Source organism: Drosophila sulfurigaster, unplaced genomic scaffold (genome assembly GCF_023558435.1).
Source record: "Drosophila sulfurigaster albostrigata strain 15112-1811.04 unplaced genomic scaffold, ASM2355843v2 contig_182_pilon, whole genome shotgun sequence".
In the NCBI taxonomy this organism is placed as follows: Eukaryota; Metazoa; Arthropoda; class Insecta; order Diptera; family Drosophilidae; genus Drosophila; species Drosophila sulfurigaster.
The window spans coordinates 18,674-27,999 of NW_026909662.1; positions in this window are offsets into that span (position 1 = coordinate 18,674).

The following is a 9,326-nucleotide window of genomic DNA, read 5'->3' on the forward strand; positions in this document are numbered from 1 at the left end:
GTGATAAACCAATTTATTTAGGATTTGCTGGAGATGTCAAAATACAAAATGTATGACTTCCATTATGACTACATGAAACCTTAGTTTGGGAAAGCACTCAAATTAAATTATATGGATACGGATTCATTTATTTACAGCATAAAAACAAATGATTTTTATGCAGATATTCGGGATGATGTGGAGTTAAAGTTTGACACGTCCGAATATCCAGATGAATTGGCCGAGTTGTATAAGTTTAAGAAATGTAATAAGAAACGATTGGGTTTCTTTAAGGATGAGTTGCATGGTAAACCAATGACTGAGTTTGTTGGTTTACGCCCAAAAATGTATGCGTACACATATGAAAATTTCGATAACTCTGGTGAAATATGCATCAAAAAAAATAAGGGGGTAAAGGCATGTTGTTTGATGGGCATTTCATTATCAAATTATTCAAATACTTTGTATACAGGAAAGCAAGAACGTTCTAGTATGCAGATATTTAGGTCTAGAGGGCATGAAATCACTACAGTCGAAGTAACAAAAACTACATTAGATAGCGAGGATAATAAGCGAATAATAGAAAAAGATAGGATTTCAACTATAGCAAGAGCACATTATTTAGTAATTCCCTTTGAAATTGAGAGTTCCATATCAATTCTAGAAGCGGAGTCAAAAGTTTGGCGCAGCCAAATGTTTGCGCTAGAGAACTCACACAGTAATCAAACTAGTGTGAACAAAATAAATAATCTTAAAAGAAAGTTGGATAATAATGAAAGTGCGATCAACATTTACGAAGGACAATTAGTATTACATTTCATGTTAATGGATAGGTTGAAAAAAAGAAAACTAGATGTTTAGAATAATAAAACAATACTTTATTGAAAATTAAAATGTATAAATAAAAAAATAAAAAAAAAAAAAATGTTTAAAATTAAGTGTACATATTAGTAAATTAAGAAAAAAAATTAAAAATTATAAATAACTTGAAATAAAATAAAAAGAAAGAAAAAATAAAAAAAATGTTAAATAACTTAAAGTAAAATAAAAAGGAAAAATACAAAACATAAAATTGTTTTCAATCTTATGTTATATTATTACAAAATTTCATTCTTATGAATCCAGCTGTCTTCGGTTTTGGGGAAACTCAACCAGCGCACTAGAGCTCTATTGCCTTTCTTTTTCAACCAGATAAGTGTTATGAAAACTTTTTTTTTTCAGTTCCTCTTTGTAGAAACCACCTTGAATGGGATTCCCATTGAAGTCTTATAGTAAGTATGTTGTTGGGTAACTATTTTGTACTTTGCTTATTTTAAAAATTTCAGTTGTCCAATTAGGAGTATAGCCTTTTTCAAATACGTGTTTGTACTTGCTCATGCGTACATAATCACCCATTTTCAATTTGCTACCCGTAAACATTTTAATGTTGTTGTAGACAGTTTTCAAAATATATTTCTCATTATTAGTGTTTACATTAACGGGTGGCATTCGTAAAGTTCTATGATATCTATTGTTGTAAACGAAAATTAGTGTTTTCAATATATCAATCCACTTGTATGTCCCATTGAAACTGAATTCACGCCACATTAGGTCTTTTAATGACCTATTAAATCGTTCAACAATTGACGCTTTTAGACTACTAAATGTTGAATAGTGGTTGATTCCATATCGTTTCATTAATATCTTAAATTGAGTGTTAAAGAACTCTTTACCATCGTCTGTTTGAAGATTTTTGAGGAATCCTCTCCCTGATTGAAATATTTTCTCCATGGCCTCAGCAACGTCTTTTGCATTTTTAGACTTTATTGCTTCCCCCCATCCAAATTTTGAGAATCTGTCTATCACTGTTAGCATGTAGCGATACCCATTGTTTGAGTGTGCATACCAAGTCAGCTTGCCATAATTCGTTTATTCCTTTTGTTATGACTCTACGTCTAAGAAAATGTTTACGTGAAGGAGCATGTATTTCATTAATTATTCCCCGTCTAGACATATTTATTACTTTCGAATATGAGAGCGTATAATTTTATCAAGAATATCTGATGTAGTTTTCTCAGTCTTAATTATTCGCTGATCAACTGTAGACAATTTATCGGATAATAATCTTTCATTCCTTTCTTGATGACTTGAAATCATTGATGTTAGAAAATTTCTCAGATCGTTTACAACTTGGTTCACATATTCTTTTATCGCCAAGTCGGCATTCTCAATTGGTAAGCGACCATTTTTTAAACGTCTTCCTTGTATATTGTAACTTCCATCATTATCAATGTAGAGTCCTGGTATTTTCTCACGTCGTTTTAAATGAATAGAGATCTGCTTATCATTTACATAACGTCCAAACTTGTCAACAGACATGATGATTATAAGCTCATTTCAATATTATCAATCAATTATATATGAATTTAGTGTATAATTTGAGCCTCTCTCAATTCTTCAATTATTGACGTAATTTCATTAGTGTGATTCGTATTTCCAGCTGTTTGAGAGGCAATTAAGAGTTGTAATCGTTCAACCAAATCATTTGCATCATCCCAATATACATAATTGGGTTTATTCGTCGCGAGTGACATGAATCCAGTCCCAGAAACAATTGATTTTGAGATTTTAGGTGTAGACTCAGCAGTACGTGATTTTGTTAAGAGTGGTTTAATAATTTTTGTATATTTCTTTGCCCTTCTTCCTCTGATCTGTCCATCGGAATTAAAATTTCTCCGGTGCACATTAGTTATCAATAAAATTTCATTATATATTTCTAGATCATTTGAATTATAATTTTGAGGTAGGCGGTGGAATATTAATGAATATAATCCACTAGTAAGACGCCAGTTTTGACCATCATCCAATTCAATTTTGTTGTGAGTCACATTAATGTGTGAATTGCCCCACATTAATTGTCCACTTGCATTTTTGAATGGGCCATATGTCTTATCCAAAAGATCTTCCCATGCCAGTTCACTGATATTCAAATTTTTTGAGTTGACTTCATGTTGGATTGATTGACTCGTTATCGAAGGCGTTGAATGTATAGCTGTTTCATTTGATAACACGTTCGATGAATGAGAGGGCTCTTGACTCGTTAACGCCAATGATGAATGGAGTGAGTCTTGAACCGGTAATGGAAGCGAAGTGTGGGGGGATATTTGCTTCATAAACTTAGATGATGAATAAGGAGAACCTTCTCTCGCTAACGATTTCGAGGTATGAGGTAAGCCTTCAAACGATGTGTCTTCTATAGCTGGTTGAGAATGGAATTGATCATCATCATCATCATCATCATCATCATCATCATCATCATCATCATCATCCTGACCATTAACACTATCCATCCCCCAATCCAATGTCTTCTCAATATCATATTTAGGTTTTGAGAATTGACTCTTAGCACTGTGAAATGTGAGTTTCCTTTTCTTGTTAGGTGGTGTGTTTCTCTCTCGGTCGATTGGAAAGTAGTTTTGCATAGTTTTTTCTCCAGTCTCAACATTATTAAACTCTGATGGTATCAATGTCTGAAATTGTTTGTTATTATTCACAAGTTCATGTAGTGGTTCAGTTATATGTTTATATGTTTCCTCCAGACCAATACTGTTCTGACTTTTGAGTTGTTTAAGATCAGAAAATTTTTTTTAGAGCATTTCGGCTTTTAGTTAATTGAGTTAAAACTTTTTGATTCATTTTCTTTCAAATTTATCTCATTCAACTGTTAGTGGATTAGTGATTATTTCAGTCTTGTTGTCATTAGTGTACTGTGATCTATTTTACGAAACATAATCATATATAGCCAATAAACAGATACATTAGCATATTTTGATGAAGAGAGCTTGTTGTACACATCAGCTATCAGACTGTTAAATAGACCAGCTAGCTGTTCTTTTAAACAGACCTGGTTGTACAGATCAGGTATCCGGTTCTGATAACGGACCTGTTTCAATTTCCCATATCCCCATTTAAAATGATGAAATTAAATTTTCAATTACATTTATTCACACAATGTAAAAAGGAGAAAAGTGGCTGAAAAAGAAAGCTGAAAATTCCCCAATTTCCCATTCCCTAATGAAAATTTCAAATTTACATTACATTTCAATAACATTTATTTGAAATAAGTATCAGAAGTAATAAAGCTGGAAAAGAAAGTTGAAAAAGAAAGCTGAAAATTCCCCAAGTTTACCATTCCCCATTTAAAAAATTTTTAAATTTATTTTGTTAATAGAATTTATTCTTTTGCTTATTTTTATTCAATTACAATTTCAATTTGAATACAATATCTCCATCATCCTGTTTTGACAGAGTATAATTACCAGTATTTAATTCTTTAATGCGTACATATTCAACTTGATCATAGCGTGCCGGGAGGTAAATTAAATAGTTTTCCAATTTTAATTTTAGGGAATTAGTATTAAATTTACTAGGAACATTAGACGCTCCATAGATTGTGAATTCCCTATTCCTTGGTGGAGCGTGGAAAGGGAGCTTCTTCTTATCCTTTATTCCATTCAAATAATTCGCTGTTGGTTGAACCTCCATGTCATTGGAGAGGAATTGAATGTCCCAGCAAGAGGAGTAATAAGAGGAAGATTAACTTCGGTGAAGTCAATCTCCTCTCCCTTGCTAGCCTCCTTTGATGGGTTCATCCTGATTATTTTGTGTGTGTGTGTGTGTTTGTGTGTGTGCGCGTGTGTGTGTGTCTGTGTGTGTGTGTGTGTGTGTGTGTGTGTGTGTGTGTGTGTGTTTTTTTTAATTTATTACAAGGACGTTGACGCACCGCGGTACGTACAAGTGGCCCCTGCGAAACCAGGACTATGCCTGTTTAAACTCCTGTCTACTTCTCCGCCGGAACGACCGTTAAGTATTACTTCGGCGGAGAGTATGGCCTTATCGGCCATACTCCGGTCTCCGGGATCTTTCTTCCCGCCGTAGCTCCTTCTTGACTGCGTTCGCCATTTCATCTGCAGCCTCCCAGTTGTCCATGTTTGCCAGCATGTGGTATACAAGATTCGATGGCGTCACCGGTTCCCCATACTTCCGTTCCACTCTTTCTCGTTCTCTTCTGAATCTCGGACAGTTAAAAAACACGTGCTCGGCGTCTTCCGGGTATCCTATCCCGCATCTGGGACAGAGTGGGTCTGCCTCATGCCCAAAACGGAAGAGGTAGTCTTTAAAACAGCCGTGTCCGCTCAAAAGTTGCGTCAGGTAGTAGTTCACCTGTCCGTGTTTCCTATTTACCCATTCACTCACTCCCGGGATGAGGGTACGCATTCTCAATTGGTAAGCGACCATTTTTTAAACGTCTTCCTTGTATATTGTAACTTCCATCATTATCAATGTAGAGTCCTGGTATTTTCTCACGTCGTTTTAAATGAATAGAGATCTGCTTATCGTTTACATAACGTCCAAACTTGTCAACAGACATGATGATTATAAGTTCATTTCAATGTTATCAATCAATTATATATGAATTTAGTGTATAATTTGAGCCTCTCTCAATTCTTCAATTATTGACGTAATTTCATTAGTGTGATTCGTATTTCCAGCTGTTTGAGAGGCAATTAAGAGTTGTAATCGTTCAACCAACTCATTTGGATCATCCCAATATACATAATTGGGTTTATTCGTCGCGAGTGACATGAATCCAGTCCCAGAAACAATTGATTTTGAGATTTTAGGTGTAGACTCAGCAGTACGTGATTTTGTTAAGAGTGGTTTAATAATTTTTGTATATTTCTTTGCCCTTCTTCCTCTGATCTGTCCATCGGAATTAAAATTTCTCCGGTGCACATTAGTTATCAATAAAATTTCATTATATATTTCTAGATCATTTGAATTATAATTTTGAGGTAGGCGGTGGAATATTAATGAATATAATCCACTAGTAAGACGCCAGTTTTGACCATCATCCAATTCAATTTTGTTGTGAGTCACATTAATGTGTGAATTGCCCCACATTAATTGTCCACTTGCATTTTTGAATGGGCCATATGTCTTATCCAAAAGATCTTCCCATGCCAGTTCACTGATATTCAAATTTTTTGAGTTGACTTCATGTTGGATTTATTGACTCGTTATCGAAGGCGTTGAATGTATAGCTGTTTCATTTGATAACACGTTCGATGAATGAGAGGGCTCTTGACTCATTAACGGCAATGATGAATGGAGTGAGTCTTGAACCGGTAATGGAAGCGAAGTGTGGGGGGATATTTGCTTCATAAACTTAGATGATGAATAAGGAGAACCTTCTCTCGCTAACGATTTCGAGGTATGAGGTAAGCCTTCAAACGATGTGTCTTCTATGGCTGGTTGAGAATAGAATTGATCATCATCATCATCATCATCATCATCATCATCCTGACCATTAACACTATCCATCCCCTAATCCAATGTCTTCTCAATATCATATTTAGGTTTTGAGAATTGACTCTTAGCACTGTGAAATGTGAGTTTCCTTTTCTTGTTAGGTGGTGTGTTTCTCTCTCGGTCGATTGGAAAGTAGTTTTGCATAGTTTTTTCTCCAGTCTCAACATTATTAAACTCTGATGGTATCAATGTCTGAAATTGTTTGTTATTATTCACAAGTTCATGTAGTGGTTCAGTTATATGTTTAAATGTTTCCTCCAGACCAATACTGTTCTGACTTTTGAGTTGTTTAAGATCAGAAAATTTTTTTTAGAGCATTTCGGCTTTTAGTTAATTGAGTTAAAACTTTTTGATTCATTTTCTTTCAAATTTATCTCATTCAACTGTTAGTGGATTAGTGATTATTTCAGTCTTGTGGTCATTAGTGTACTGTGATCTATTTTACGAAACATAATCATATATAGCCAATAAACAGATACATTAGCATATTTTGATGAAGAGAGCTAGTTGTACACATCAGCTATCAGACTGTTAAATAGACCAGCTAGCTGTTCTTTTAAACAGACCTGGTTGTACAGATCAGGTAGCTGGTTGTATCGACCAGCTAACTGTTTTTTTTTAAACAGACCTGGTTGTACAGATCGGGTATCTGGTTGTATCGAACAGCTACCTGTTCTTTTAAACAGACCTGGTTGTACAGATCAGGTATCCGGTTCTGATAACGGACCTGTTTCAATTTCCCATATCCCCATTTAAAATGATGAAATTAAATTTTCAATTACATTTATACACACAATGTAAAAAGGAGAAAAGTGGCTGAAAAAGAAAGCTGAAAATTCCCCAATTTCCCATTCCCTAATGAAAATTTCAAATTTACATTACATTTCAATAACATTTATTTGAAATAAGTATCAGAAGTAATAAAGCTGGAAAAGAAAGCTGAAAAAGAAAGCTGAAAATTCCCCAAGTTTACCATTCCCCATTTAAAAAATTTTTAAATTTATTTTGTTAATAGAATTTATTCTTTTGCTTATTTTTATTCAATTACAATTTCAATTTGAATACAATATCTCCATCATCCTGTTTTGACAGAGTATAATTACCAGTATTTAATTCTTTAATGCGTACATATTCAACTTGATCATAGCGTGCCGGGAGGTAAATTAAATAGTTTTCCAATTTTAATTTTAGGGAATTAGTATTAAATTTACTAGGAACATTATACGCTCCATAGATTGTGAATTCCCTATTCCTTGGTGGAGCGTGGAAAGGGAGCTTCTTCTTATCCTTTATTCCATTCAAATAATTCGCTGTTGATTGAACCTCCATGTCATTGGGAGAGGAATTGAATGTCCCAGTGAAGTCAATCTCCTCTCCCTTGCTAGCCTCCTTTGATGGGTTCATCCTGATTATTTGTGTGTGTGTGTGTGTTCATCCTGATGTGTGTGTGTGTGTGTGTGTGTGTGTGTGTGTGTGTGTGTGTGTGTGTGTGTGTGTGTGTGTGTGTGTGTGTGTGTGTGTGTGTTTTTAATTTATTACAAGGACGTTGACGCACCGCGGTACGTACAAGTGGCCCCTGCGAAACCAGGACTATGCCTGTTTAAACTCCTGTCTACTTCTCCGCCGGAACGACCGTTAAGTATTACTTCGGCGGAGAGTATGGCCTTATCGGCCATACTCCGGTCTCCGGGATCTTTCTTCCCGCCGTAGCTCCTTCATGACTGCGTTCGCCATTTCATCTGCAGCCTCCCAGTTGTCCATGTTTGCCAGCATGTGGTATACAAGATTCGATGGCGTCACCGGTTCCCCATACTTCCGTTCCACTCTTTCTCGTTCTCTTCTGAATCTCGGACAGTTAAAAAACACGTGCTCGGCGTCTTCCGGGTATCCTATCCCGCATCTGGGACAGAGTGGGTCTGCCTCATGCCCAAAACGGAAGAGGTTGTCTTTAAAACAGCCGTGTCCGCTCAAAAGTTGCGTCAGGTAGTAGTTCACCTGTCCGTGTTTCCTATTTACCCATTCACTCACTCCCGGGATGAGGGTACGCGTCCATGCGCCTTTGTTGGATGAACTCCACCTGCGCTGCCACTCGCTTAGGGAAATCTGCCTGTTCGCTGCTCTGCTTCCGCTGTGGGTGTTACTGTTCAGCACGAGTTCTCGGACGTGGATATCAAAAGGCATCAGACCTGCCAGTACTTCGGCGGCTTCACCCGACACAGTGCGAAACGCACTTGTGATTCTGAGCGCGCACGTCCTGTATACCGCTTGTATATCCCTCGTGTACGTCCTGCATTCGATTGCACCTACCCAGATTGATGCTGCGTATGTGGTTATCGAACGCACTACACCACTGATGAGTCTGCGGCGCAACTCCTTCGGACCTCTGGTATTTGGCATTATGCGGGCCAATGCAGAGCATGCCACTGATGCCTTGTCGGCTACTAGCTTCAAATGTACCTTGAAGGACAATCTGTGGTCTAGTATAACCCCCAGGTACTTGATGTACGGTCGGGATGTTATGGCTGTACGTCCTACCGTGAGGTTCGCGGTTTCCACGGTCTTCCTCGAGCTTATGAGTACCGCCTCCGTTTTGTGCTCTGCTAGGCATTGGTTAGCCATTCTTGGGCCTGTACAATTGCCCTGTTGGTGGCTATCTCCAGTTCACGTAGGTGTTTGCCTACTGCCACTATCGCCACATCGTCCGCAAACCCGATCATTTTCACGCCTGGTGGAAGTCTCAGCCGTAGAATGCCATCGTACATGAGATTCCAGAGGGTCGGGCCGAGGACCGATCCCTGTGGGACTCCTCCTGTGACTTCGTACGTTTTCGTTCCTTCACTGGTTTGGTAGCGAAGAATTCTGCCATTTAGGTAGCTTCCTATTATGCCTATCAGTTGTGGGTTTATGCTCAGGTTGTTCAGACTTTGCATAATCTTGTCCCAGTTCGCTGAATTGAACGCATTCCTGACGTCTAGGGTTACTACCAGGCAGTACTC